Source organism: Moschus berezovskii, chromosome 1 (genome assembly GCF_049115385.1).
Source record: "Moschus berezovskii isolate FMDL1 chromosome 1, NW_MosBer_1.0, whole genome shotgun sequence".
In the NCBI taxonomy this organism is placed as follows: domain Eukaryota; kingdom Metazoa; phylum Chordata; class Mammalia; order Artiodactyla; family Moschidae; genus Moschus; species Moschus berezovskii.
Window position 1 is genome coordinate 92,258,160 of NC_142460.1, and position 12,581 is coordinate 92,270,740.

At 48.2% G+C, this 12,581-nt stretch overlaps 1 protein-coding gene and 1 long non-coding RNA gene across 3 annotated transcripts in view; one reads left to right on the forward strand and one right to left on the reverse strand.

Annotated features, from left to right (window-relative positions):
- Positions 1-3,035, reverse strand: part of TNK2 (tyrosine kinase non receptor 2) — a 39,189-nt gene extending 36,154 nt beyond the window's left edge. For both annotated transcript variants that reach the window (XM_055400816.2, XM_055400569.2), the window contains exon 1: positions 2,851-3,035. The gene's annotated coding sequence lies outside the window, so the exon portion shown is untranslated. The remainder of the gene's footprint in view (positions 1-2,850) is intronic.
- Positions 3,036-4,310: 1,275 nt separating this feature from the next.
- LOC129540280 (uncharacterized) lies at positions 4,311-8,669 on the forward strand. Its single transcript, XR_008682659.2, has 3 exons — positions 4,311-4,598; positions 7,465-7,594; positions 8,349-8,669. It is a non-coding gene; the product is annotated as an uncharacterized LOC129540280 (long non-coding RNA).
- The last annotated feature ends 3,912 nt before the right edge of the window (positions 8,670-12,581 follow it).

Consider the following 12,581-nt stretch of genomic DNA (forward strand, 5'->3'; position numbering starts at 1 on the left):
AAAGCTACAGGAGAAAACCACCATGCTTTTGGTTAGGCAGAGAGTTCTTAAGACACCAAAAGCAAAATCCATAAGAGAACACATTGGTAAATTGAAGTTCATTAAAATTTAAAACTTTGGTTCTTTGAAAGACACAGTTAGGAGAATCAAAATGCAAACCAAAGCCTGGAAGAAAATATTTTCAAGTCATATATCCCATAAAAGGCTTGAATCCAGAATACAAAAGAACTCCCAAAACTTAGAACGGAAAAAAACCCCACACAATTAAAAAACGGGTAAACAATTTGAACAGAAACATCACCAAAGATAAACAGATGGCAAATAAGCACATGAAAAGATGCCCAACATTACTCATTACATAAACGCAAATTAAAACCAGAACGAGATGCCATTACAGACCTATTAGTGTGTCTAAATTTAAAGACTGACAAATGCTGACAAAGTAGCAAACTAGAACTTTCATACACAGTTGGTGGGGATGTAAAATGGTACAACCACTCTGGAAAGCAGTCTGGCACTTTGTTAAAAAATGAAATGTACGTCTACCATATGCTCCAACTATTCCAGTCCTAAGGATTTATCCAAGAGAAATAAAAGTATATGTCCATACAAAGACTTATACAAATGTTCATAGTAGTTTTACTGTAATAACCAAAAACTGAAAACAACCCATCAGGAGGCATATGGATAAAGAGACTGTGGTATGCATAAACAAAGGAATACTACTCAGCAATAAAAAGGAATAAGCAATTGACACACACAAGAACATGGAAGAATCTCAAAATAATCATGCTGACTTAAAGAAAGCAAAGTCCAAACAAACAAAAATAATGTACGATTCTATTTACATAAATGTTAGGTAATGTGAACTAATGTGCAGTGACAGAAAGCAGACCACTGTTACCCAGGGAAGGGGGCTGGCAAAGAAGGGGCAGGATGAATGGGTCACAAAGGGGCACAAAAAACTTTTTGGGGGGAGTTTGGAAATAATGGGTATATTCGTTATCTTGATTGTGGTGGTAGTTTTACAGGTATATACAAATATTAAAACTTATGTTTTAAATATGTTCCAATATGTTCTTCAATAAAGCTGTTATTAAAAATGAAAAAGCACTTCATCTTCCAGAATAAAACACAGGGCAGGGGAATAACCATGGACTTCGGGGACACAGGAAAAGGTCTGGGAGCGCTAACCCCTCCTATCTAATGTCCACTCCCATGGCTCCTAGGCAGGTGGATGCTCGGCTGGCAAAGGGTCTGAGCCCTCTGCACTGAGGACACTGTCGGGAAAACAGCAGCCCACCTCATAGAAGAGGAAACTGAAGCCCAGAGACGTTATGTTGCCTCAGAGGGTTACACAGCTAGTAAATGGTTTAAATCCAGACCTGCCAAAGTCCTCTTTCTCTTCATCTACCACAAATTCAAGAATCAACCTGAAAAGGGTAAAGGTGTGTGCTTGTGAATCTGTGTTTAGAACAATTCTCTCCACTGAAACCAGAGAGCCAGAACCAGTCTGGCCATCCCAAAAGAGCCAGACACCTTGGACACAGCAATTGAACTTCCAGTGCTTGAGTGTTTGTGGTGGCAGGATGACAGGCAGGCGTGGGATGAAGCTGACAGTCAAGTTTAGGTTTGCAAGGGGAGCAGGCTAACCGGCTCCTCCAGCGGAGTCCCAGCAGCTGCCTGCCGAGGACGCCACCGCCACTCCCCATGCCCGACAGAAAAGGACTATCTCCACCCAGTCCGGTTGGGACAGGGGTTCTGGGGGCCATCTGACTCAGAGCCACTCCCTGGGCTGAGGCAGAGATGGGTCTTGGCGACCGTCCTGAGACAGGCAGCAATTCTGCACCCACCTCCACCTGAGGGCTAGAGAAGCAAGAACCCACACAGTACCAAGTAAGAAATGAACATCCCTAAGAGGACGAGGCCCACAGATGAACCACCAAGTCCCTATGGGGCAGGAATGAACAGCCTGGCACCCACACCATGAGGGAGTCAAAAGGAAGCCAAACTTAGCCCCCACCTCTGCAAGCCCTACCTCTAAGCTGGGCTGGAAGCTGACCCTGGCTGGTACAGAACTCATGATGCCACAGCTCAGCTGCTCATCTGTCCACCTCCTTTGGGTGTGGCTGAGGTCTGGGCCACCAGGATGCCTCAAGTCCAGCGATGCAGATACCCCTCCTCTCCCTCATTTTCAGACTGGGGTCCTGAGAGCCCACACGGACACAGGGCCTCACCAGTGGCTCTCCACCCTCCTGCCCACTATTTATCCTTGGCTCTGTGCCCTCACTATTAATCAAATGTGACAAGAAGGTGTGGCGGGAGCAGGTCAGGCTCGTGCCCAAGTCACTGCTTGCCACACTCATCTCAGCTCACGTGGCTACAGTTACAAGATAAGGTCCTGTCCTTGCAATGCTGCCCCTTCCCTTTTTTGGAATGTGATTTGAGGACGTGAGGCAGCCTGTGCTGACTGCACCGCCCCAGGTAGGGCATGAAGCACCCCTACCTCCATCTGTAGTTGGCTGGGGGTGGGGTGGGGGTGCTGATTACTTCCTCTGCAAACTCACCCTTGGGCTACCCCTCTCTTCCTTCTGCCCATACCTGGCAGCCGCCCAGACAATCTCACCACCAGTCTAGACTCTAAGGAAATGTCCCATCACTCCAGTTGGCACAAACAGTGCTGGGGGGAGGGGCCCTGCTTTGCCGTTGAAAACTGCACTGCTTGGGTCCTCCCCAGGTTTAAACACGGGGAATGAAAAAAGGGCAGTTCGGAGACCACGCTCTCCTAACTGCAGCCCCCTCCTTCCAAACACATCAATTCCAATTGAGAACAGAACTGGGCTTCCTTACCTGCTGCCTTCCACTGGCTCACTGCAGACACTGCTTCTATGATGTCCCAGCCGAGGTGGCAGAAAAGAACCCAGCAGGACAGTGCTTGCTACCGGGCAGTGGTTTCCAACGCCCCCAGGTTCGCGGTGCTCTTCTGCTCCCCTCTCCCCAAACCGCTACATTCTGCGCTCACCTCGACCCCGGCCCGGCCCAGCCCGGCCCTGGTGCCGAGCAGCCGGCCCGTGGGTTACCACCTCCTCCGCCGCCTGCGCCTCCGGATCCGATGCCCCTCAGGGGGCTCCTCCCCCTCCTGGGACCCCTTCCCGTCCAGGTATGTTTCCTGGACAGCCCGCACCGCCTGTCCCTCCTGTACCCCAGGCAGCCAATTCGCTTCCTGCACCCCCAGACGTCCCTCCCCCTCAGGCCCCCGGGGCCCCACCGGCCGGGCCCTCCCCAGCAGTTCGAGTCTCTTGCGACGGGCCGGGACCTCTCCCAGGACCACCGCCTCCCGTCTGAGGTGCCCGCAGCTCTCCCAGTACTGCTCCCCGGAACTTTCGAGCTCGTCTCTGCGCTCCCAAGAGCCCTCCGCGAGTTCGGACAGCTGCTCGGGCTGCTGCAGCAGCCGGCGTGGGCTCCCCTCCCCCAGCTCCTGCACCCCGGCGCGGGCCTCCCCCCGCTCCTGCACTGCGGGGCTGCCTTCACCTTTCTCCTGATGCTGCTTGCGGGGCCCCAGCCCCTCCTCCTGCACCACCGGCCAGCCCGCGGAGCCAGTCCACGGCGGCGGGCGCCTCCAGTCCGCGCCGTCCGGCGGCCCCCACACCACCCCCAGACTGGGCTCGTGGCCCCGGCCACCCCGCTCCTGCACCCCCGGGCCCACCCCGCCCTCCTCCTGCACCGCCGGACCCACGCCCCCTTGCTCCTCCACGCCGAGCTTCAGCCCGCGGAGCTGCTGCGGGCCCCAGCTGAGAACCCCGACCCGCTGCGGCTGCTGCTCCGGCAGCCCTGGGCTGAGCCCGCCGCGCTCTTCCTGCACGACGCCCCGCCTGGGGCCCCCAGCCGGCACTGCCCAACGCACTCGCCTGCCCCCCAGAGGCCGCGCGGTCCCGCCCCTCCAGATGGTGCTGCCCTCGGCGCCCGCTCACACCGCCGCCCGCCCGGCCGCTTCCGCCCCGTCCCCCGGGGGAGGGGGCCGCGGGGTAGCGTCCCCTCCCGCTCCGCCCCCCGTCCCGGTCCCGGCTCCCCGCCCTCGCTCCTGGGCGTCGAGGTCCGCCCGCCGGGAGCCGCGCCCCGCGCCGGCCCCCGCAGGTGCTGCGGCCCAGCGCGCCGGCCCGAGAGCCAGGAGCGCCCGCCCTCCCGCCGGAGTTCCTGGAGCCCGCCTGCGCCTGCGCCGCCCCAGGGGGCGGGGCCCGGCGGGACTGACCCGCCCCTTTAAGGGGCCCTGGCCTACTTACTCCTCCCTCTCCCTTTTCCTTCAAGCCGGCCACGCCCCCTTCTTCGTCCCACCAGAGGAGCTGCTTGCGCCTTCTGGTGGAGCCAAAGGGAGAAGACGTGAAGCGGAAGGTAGAGAGTTCACACTGAGCCGGTGTACTCAACAGGGCCCAGTGGAGGAGCATTGAAATAGGAGCCTCGAATTCTAAGCAGCAGTTCAGCCGCTCCCCCGACTTAACATGTAGTGTAAAAAAAAAAAAGTCATCACTTCCCCCTGGCCTCAGTTGCTTCGTTTCTAAAATGAAGAGACTGAATTGGAAAGTTTCCAAGGTCCCAATCCGGTGAGTGTTTGACTGCAGAGAGGGTGTCTAATCCTAATCTCTCAGTAGCAGCCCAGAGACCAAACTGGACTGCCTCAACCCTTTCCCTGAGTCTAAGGGGGAGCTGGGCTCAGGCCTGTGACACTTCTTGCTAGGGGAGTATAAGCAGAAAGAGCTCCAGGCAAAGGGGGCCTCCTCCCGCCTCCACTGTTCCCTCTTGAGCCTGCACCTCGAAAGGAGGAGAAAATTCAGAACTTTCTGCCAGTGACAGTGCAGCCTGCCTAACCCAGCTCCAGACAGCCTTGGGGCGTGAGGCTTAGAACCAGAAGACTTAGGGCAATTGGCCCTGTTACTGACTGTACTTCATCTATAAAATGTGTAGTAATCAAACAACTCCAGACAGAACTGTCCCAAGGATCAGACAGCAGAGAACTCTGTAAAGGTGTCTTCTCTGCGTGCCTATTCTCTGGCATTGGGCCCAAGGGCTCTGGTCTAAGAACAGTGGGGCAATGAGAAGGGGTGGGTTCTAGACGGCTATGGGGGACTAGACTGGGTGGATTTGGGTCGTGGGTCTTGCCCTGTGGGGTGAGCAGGACAACTTCCTACTAAATCATCCGATACCAGTGTCTGCAAGGTATGCCCTTTGCCATGGAGCCAGGGCCACAGAACAGGAAGGTGAATGCACCCAACCTGGGCCGAGACAGGGTGTAGGGCACGCAGGATGCCACAGGTGATAGAAATGAGGCTGTACACAATTAAGCAACAGCTGGTAGTAGTGAAGCCAGGATTCAAATCCAGTTTTCTGACTCCCAAGTCTGCTCGGAACCACTAAGACACAACAAAGCAACACCAAACCCAGGAACTTTGGGAAGCATCAGGTCTGACTAGGTTTGGGGCATCAGTAGATGCAAACAACTGATTTGGATCAAGTTTTTCTGCTGATAAATCAAGCTCAAAATTAAACAAGGCAAGAGGTCAAAGCACCTGCATGCTGGATGGTCCTGCTGATTCTGTTAGGGAAGCCCAACTCCCCATTCTCCCATCTCCCCTCCAGTTGCTCTCAGGGGCCAGACCCATGCCTCTGGTGTCCCTAGTGCAGGGTTATCTGGGCCGTTAGGCTCACAGAAAAGAGGTCTCCTGCTACCCACACCCATCCTGCCCAGTCCCAACTCCTGGACTGTCCCCACCACCATGTTGAGCAGTGGGGGCTGTGATGGGAATTGTCTCAGAGGATGGCTCCTTCTCTGCATCGTCTGATGACTCTGGTACTAGTAGCCAGGGAGTCTCATGTCCCCCAAGGGGACTGACACCATAATGGAGTAAATGAGACAGGCTAGAAGCACAAGGTTCAGGAGATTTGGGAGGTGGCTGCAGAGATAACCCCAGCCCTCCTATGTGCCTGTGCCAGTCTCTTCCCAGAACTGGAATCTGAAGAGAGCTGCCCACAGCAGCGTGACTCTGCAGGGAGAAGGGCTTGTCAGGTCTAGTTCTAAGCAGAGGCGGCCCCGGGCTGCTTGAGGGAGGCTTGTGGCGCTGCCCTTAAGAAGGCTTGAGATGGTTGCACACAGGGTAAGCAGGAGGGCGAGGAAGGCAGCCTGTCTCATACCTGTAAGCAGGTACTCAGCCAAGAGTGGCGGATGCTGCAGAGTTATCAGGCTGAAGGTTTTTCTTTGGTTCTGTTTTGTTTTTAAAAATAGAACAATGTGTTTTAAACTCCTGTTGCAACCTAATAGTAGCTGAACTGAATTTAGTGTTTTAGTTGGCTTTTTTAATAGAAGACAATAATAGAAAATCTCAGAATATAATTTTTTTGAACTTTTCACTGAGTCATAACATGCATCCAGAGGAATGCAAAGACTTGGGTTTTACAAAGTGTGTATACCCAGGACTGAGATCAAGAAACACCACAATCAGGATTCATAAGTACCCCCAAAATGTAAGTTTTAAAAGAAACTTTGTTATATTAATCTTCAAGCATGCCCTTCATATTCATGATTTACTTTTAACTTTCTGACAACCCTATCCTGCCACCACCCCAACATAAACTCCATAAAAACAGGAAGTTTTGCCTGGGAACAGACTGGCACAGGCACCTAGAACAATGCCAAGTATACAGTAGGTGCCAGGAATACCTATTGAATGGATTAGAGTCCATCACAGATAGTGTAACCAACCAGGACTCTAGGGCCTTCCCAGGATAGACCCCCACACACACCCTCCCCACCATGTCTTCTGCCTGCCTCTTGTCTGTAGAAAAACTTTAGCCTCTTAGGCCTTCCCCAAGGTCCAAAAAACTAAATTTAATCAGAGAGGTAAGAAAATGCAGAAAGAAAGCATAACAGCCAAGCAAGACGAAACAATAATACTTTAGCCATTAAACAAAGTCAAGAACTTTTAATTCCTCCTCAAGGGCTATAGATAATATCCTGAGCCATGTCCTTTGAGCTGTTTGGAAGATACTGAAACCCCCACCAGATGGAGTAAGTTAACTGAGTGCTGCCCACAAGCATGTAGACCCCAGACCAATTGGAACCAGCAGGTTGGTGATGTTGACTCCCAATTACATCACCACCAGCCAACCAGAAGGATATCCATGAGCTGATCATAGATCCTTCAATCTCCCCTCCCTCACTCTGTCTTTAAAAAGTTTTTCCTGGAACCATCAGGGAGTTGGGTCTTTGGAACTCTAGCTGCCTGGACTCATTGTGTGGTGTCCTGCAATGAATGCTGCACTTTTCTTGATCACAAGTGGATTAGCTGTGCACAAGTGAACGAATCCAAGTCTGGTTCAGTAAGAATAAAAGAAGTATTTTTATGATGTTTTAATTTCATTATATATACATGTGTGTGCTGTACATCCTGCTATAAAATGTGTTTCTCTCTGTAGGTTAGAGGCAAAAACTTCTGAAGGCAAGTGCTCCAACTTGAGAAAGTTGGGGAGGCTGTGGTTCCGGCCAGGGCGATGAGCATGGATGAAGTGGAACAGTATGCTGACTTGACCAGTGCTTCTCAAACAGGTTCTGATTCAGCAGGTTGGGAAGGGGATGCTGAGATTCTGTATTTCTTTCAGGCTCCAACACTTGAGTAGTGCCTTGAACCCAGAGATTCTCCATAAGGCTGCACATAACAATCACATGGGAAGGGCTTTTAAAAACTCTGCTGCCTAAGTTCCACCCCAGAACAATTAAATTCGAATCTCTAGGGTGGGGCCGGAGAAGGCAATGGCAAGCCACTCCAGTACTCTTGCCTAGAAAATCCCATGGATGGAGGAGCCTGGTAGGCTGCAGTCTGTGGGGTTGCTAAGGGTCAGACGCGACTGACTGACCTCACTTTCACTTTTCACTTTCACACATTGGAGAAGGAAATGGCAACCCACTCCAGTGTTCTTGCCTGGAGAATCCCAGGGACGGGGGAGCCTGGTGGGCTGCCGTCTATGGGGTCACACAGAGTCGGACACAACTCAAGTGACTTAGCAGCAGCAGCAGCAGCAGGGTGGGGCTTAGCAGCCATTGGTTTTAAAAGTTCACCATGTGCAAACAGAAACAGTGGGTGCCGGTTCCCTGGAGTACCTCCAGTGCCTGAGCTGAGGTGGGAGGGAAGTGAGTTGTGGGGTTAGGACAGATATCTCAGCAAACGATCCTGTTTGACAAAGGGCAGAGATTTCTTAGTCAGGAATGGACGATTTGCCCCTTAGTGGAGCTTTTAGAGAGGGATTTCTAAAGGAATTCTTTGGCATGGGGCTATCTGTTAACCCAGGTCACGTCTTCCCAGGACCGAGAACGGACAGTGCCTTCATCTTATCGAGCAAGTCAGAGCTGCTCGTGCGGCTGGGCTCACACGCCTACAAACAGTTCAGACAGTTACTAGAGCAGTGGGAGGAGGTTCTGCCAGCTGCTCCCACGTGCCTGCACCCTCTGCCATGCTAGAGAAAGAGCCAGATGATCCCAGAGCTTACAAGCCCTGGATCAACATAGACTATTCAGGATGAAGCGCCATCGTCCTGGGTTCTGATGCCCCCTGGTGGACACTTTGAGTTGAAGTTGGTAACCGACAAACCGACTAAGGTACACTTTTATTTATTATTTATTTTAACTTTTAATACAACTTTTAATACAATTTTTAAAGGTTACTTTTCACTTAAATTAAAAATATTGGCTATATTCGCCATGTTGTACAATACATCCTTGAGCCTATCTTTACACCCAATACTGGCTACCTCCCACTCCACCACCCCTATATTGCCCCCCCATAGCAACTACTTTGTTCTTTGTATCTGTAAGTCTGCTTTTTTTTTTGTTTTATTCACTAGTTTGTTGTTTTTATTTTAGATTCCACATATAAACAATATCATGCAGTATTTATCTTTATTTTTTAATTAATTTAATTGGAGGATAATTACAATATTATGATGGTTTTTGCCATATATCAACCAACATGTATCAACCACAGGTATATATGTGTTCCCCCATCCTGAACATCCACTCACACCTCCCTTCCCACCCTATCCCTCTGGGTTGTCCCAGAGCACTGGCTTTGGGTGCCCTGCTTCATGCATCAAACTTGCACTGGTCATCTGTTTTCCTTATGGTAATATACATGTTTCAATGCTGTTCTCTCAAATCCTCCCACCTTTGCCTTCTTCCACTGAGTCCAAAAGTCTGTTCTTTACATCTGTGTCCCCTCTGCGGCCCTGCATGTAGGATCGTCATTACCGTCTTTCTAAATTCCATATATTTATGCATTAATATATGGTAGTGTCTTCCTCTTTCTGACTTATTTCACTGTATAATAGGATCCAGTTTCATCCACCTCATTAGGACTGACTCAAATACGTTCCTTTTTATAGCTGAGTAATATTCCATTGTGCATATGTACCACAACTTCCTTACCCATTCGTCTGCCAATGGACATCTAGGTTGCTTCCATGTCCTAGCTATTGCAAACAGTGCTGCAATGAACATTGGGTACATGTGTCTCAATTCTGGTTTCCTCAGTGTGTATGCCCAGCAGTGGGATTGCTGGGTTGAAAAGACTCTGATGCTGGGAGGGATTGGGGGCAGGAGGAGAAGGGGACGACAGAGAATGAGATGGCTGGATGGCATCACCAACTTGATGGACATGAGTTTGAGTGAACTCCGGGAGTTGGTGATGGACAGGGAGGCCTGGCGTGCTGTGATTCATGGGGTCGCGGAGAGTCGGACACAACTGAGCGACTGAACTGAACTGATGGCAGTTCTATTCCCAGTTTAAGGAATCTCCACACTGTTCTCCATAGTGGCTGTACCAGTTTGCATTCCCTCAACAGTATAAGAGGGTCCCCTTTTCTCCACACCCTCTCCAGCATTTGTTTGTTTGTAGACTTTTGATGACAGCCATTCTGACCAGCGTGAGATGGTACTTCATTGTGGTTTTGATTTCCTTTTCTCTAATAATGAGTGATGTTGAGCATCTTTTCATGTGTTTATTAGCCATCCTTATGTCTTCTTTGAAGAAATATCTGTTTAGTTCTTTTGCCCACTTTTTGATTGGTTTGTTATTTTACTTCACATAATGCCCTTTAAGTCCATCTATGTTGCACAAATGGCAAAATTTCATTCTTTTTGTAGGTGAGTAGTATTCCATTGTGTGTATGTACCACATCTTCTTTATCCATTCATCTGTTGATGAACATTTAGATTGTTTCACCGTATTGGCAATTGTAAATTGTGTTGCTATGAACATTGGAGTTCATGTATCTTTCAAATAAAAGTGTTTTGGATTTTTTTTCAGATACATACCCAGGAGTGGAATTGCTAGGTCATATAGCGGTTCTATTTTTGTTTTTTGGAGAAACCTCTATAAGTTGTCCACAGTGTTTACATCAATTTACATTCCCATCAGCAGTGTACGGGTTCCCTTTTCTCTACATCTTTGCCAACATTTCTTATTTGTGTTCTTTTTAATGATGGCCATTCTGACAGGTGTGAGGTGATATTTCATTGTGGTTTAGATTTGCATTTCCCTGATGATTAGTGACAATGATTATCTTGCCATGTACCTGTTGGCCATCTGCCTTTCCTCTTTGGAATAATGTCTATTCAGTTCTTCTGCTCACTTTTTAACCAGGTTGTTTGTTTTTTTGATGTTGAGATGTATGAGCTGTTAATAATGTTGGATTTTAATCTTATTGGTCATATCATTTGCAAGTATTTTCTCCCATTCAGTAGATTGCCTTTTTGTTTTGTTGTTGGTTTTCTTTGATGGGCAAAAACTTCTAAGTTTAAGTAGGTCCCATTTATTTATTTTTGCCTTTATTTCCTTTACTTCAGGAGAGGGATCCAAAAAACATATTGTGATTTATGTCAAACAGTGTTGTTCTGCCTGTGTCTTCCTCTAGGAGTTTTCTATTAATAATACCTGGCCTTACATCATTTAGGTCTTTAATCCATTTTGTATTTATTTTTGTATATGCTGTTGGTTGGCTTGTTTATAGTAAAAAGACAAGTTTCTGGAATATTAGTTTAGTCCTCCAAGACACCTCAATATCAAAGTCCCAAAGGAGGTGATCAGATGGTTAAACCAATAGGAACACTAGTTGGGGAGATCTGGGGCACTTGCATAAGTGTCTGAAGAATGTCTCCAAGATAAGGACAGATTAAGTCTCATCGGTAGCACATCTGAGCTATTGGATGGATAAGAAAGGACTGTAAAGGTACCCTAAAAGGATAGAATCAAATCTGAATTTGAGGGAGGAAGCATACATTCTCAGTGGAAGACAGATTTTATGTTAAAGTTAGAAAGGCTCTTAGAGAACATCAAGCCTAACCCCTGCATTTAGAAGTGGGGAAACTGCAGTCTGAGAGGTATAACAGATTACCCAAGGACATCCGGCAACTTAACGGTAGTGATTGGATTAGAATTTCCATGACCTAGATACAAATTCAGGGCTCCTGGTCTACTAATTCCTTTTCCCAAGTCTCTTGCCAAAGCCAAGCTGCTAAAACAGAAGAGAGTGAAAATATTTAGTGAGTTCTGGGAATTTACATATAGAAATTAGATATGGGCCAGTTTCTATGTGCTCGGTTGGGGGTTATGGAATTATTTGAGGGAACCAACTGGGCATCAGGGAAGGCTAGGGCTGAGTTCTAGCATGGGGAAGGTTAGACCCTCATGCCTCCTTTACCTCCCAACTCATACATGCATGAACATACCCTCACATACTTTTTTCCTAAGCACTAGTAGCCTGCATGAGTAATAGTCAAACACACTTTGAGCTGACAAGGTTTCTGGTCCTTGGTGTGAGCACTTGCTTTGAAAAGCAGGGAGAGGAATGGGAAACGGGGCAGCAAGTACAGAAAAGAGAAAGGGCTGCAGGAAGGACGCTACATCAAAAAGGTGTTCTATATCTTTAGGGGTTAAGGAAGCCTTTTATGGATGAAGAAAATATTTTTTCCGTTACCTTATAATCTGGTTATGCTTTTTTTTTTGCCATGCAACAATTTGGTATGAAATCAGGTTTTTTTCCCATGTAACAATTCATATGCAATCATTTTATCAATCTTTTCCCACACGGCACCTCTAATTTTCATTTCACGTTATAGTTGATTTACTGTGTTGCTAGTTTCAGGTATATAACAAAGTTGATTGTTATACATTAAATCCACTCTTTCTCAGATTCTTTTCCCTTGTAGGTTATTATAGACTGTTGCGTGGAGTTCCCTGCGCTCTACAATAGGTCCTTGTTGATCTACTTTATATATAGCTGTGTGTGTTAATCCCAGACTTTTATCCCTCCCCCGTGGATACTGTAAATTTGCTTTCTATAAGTCTGTTTGTTTTGTAAATAAGTTCATTTGTATCCTTTTTTTGATTACACGTATAAGTGATTTCATATATTTGTCTTTCTGACTTACTTCACTTAGTATGATAATCTCCAGGTTCATCCATGTTGCTGCAAATGGCATTCTCTTTTTAATGGGTGAGTAATATTCCATTTTATATATATACCACATCTTTATCCATTCA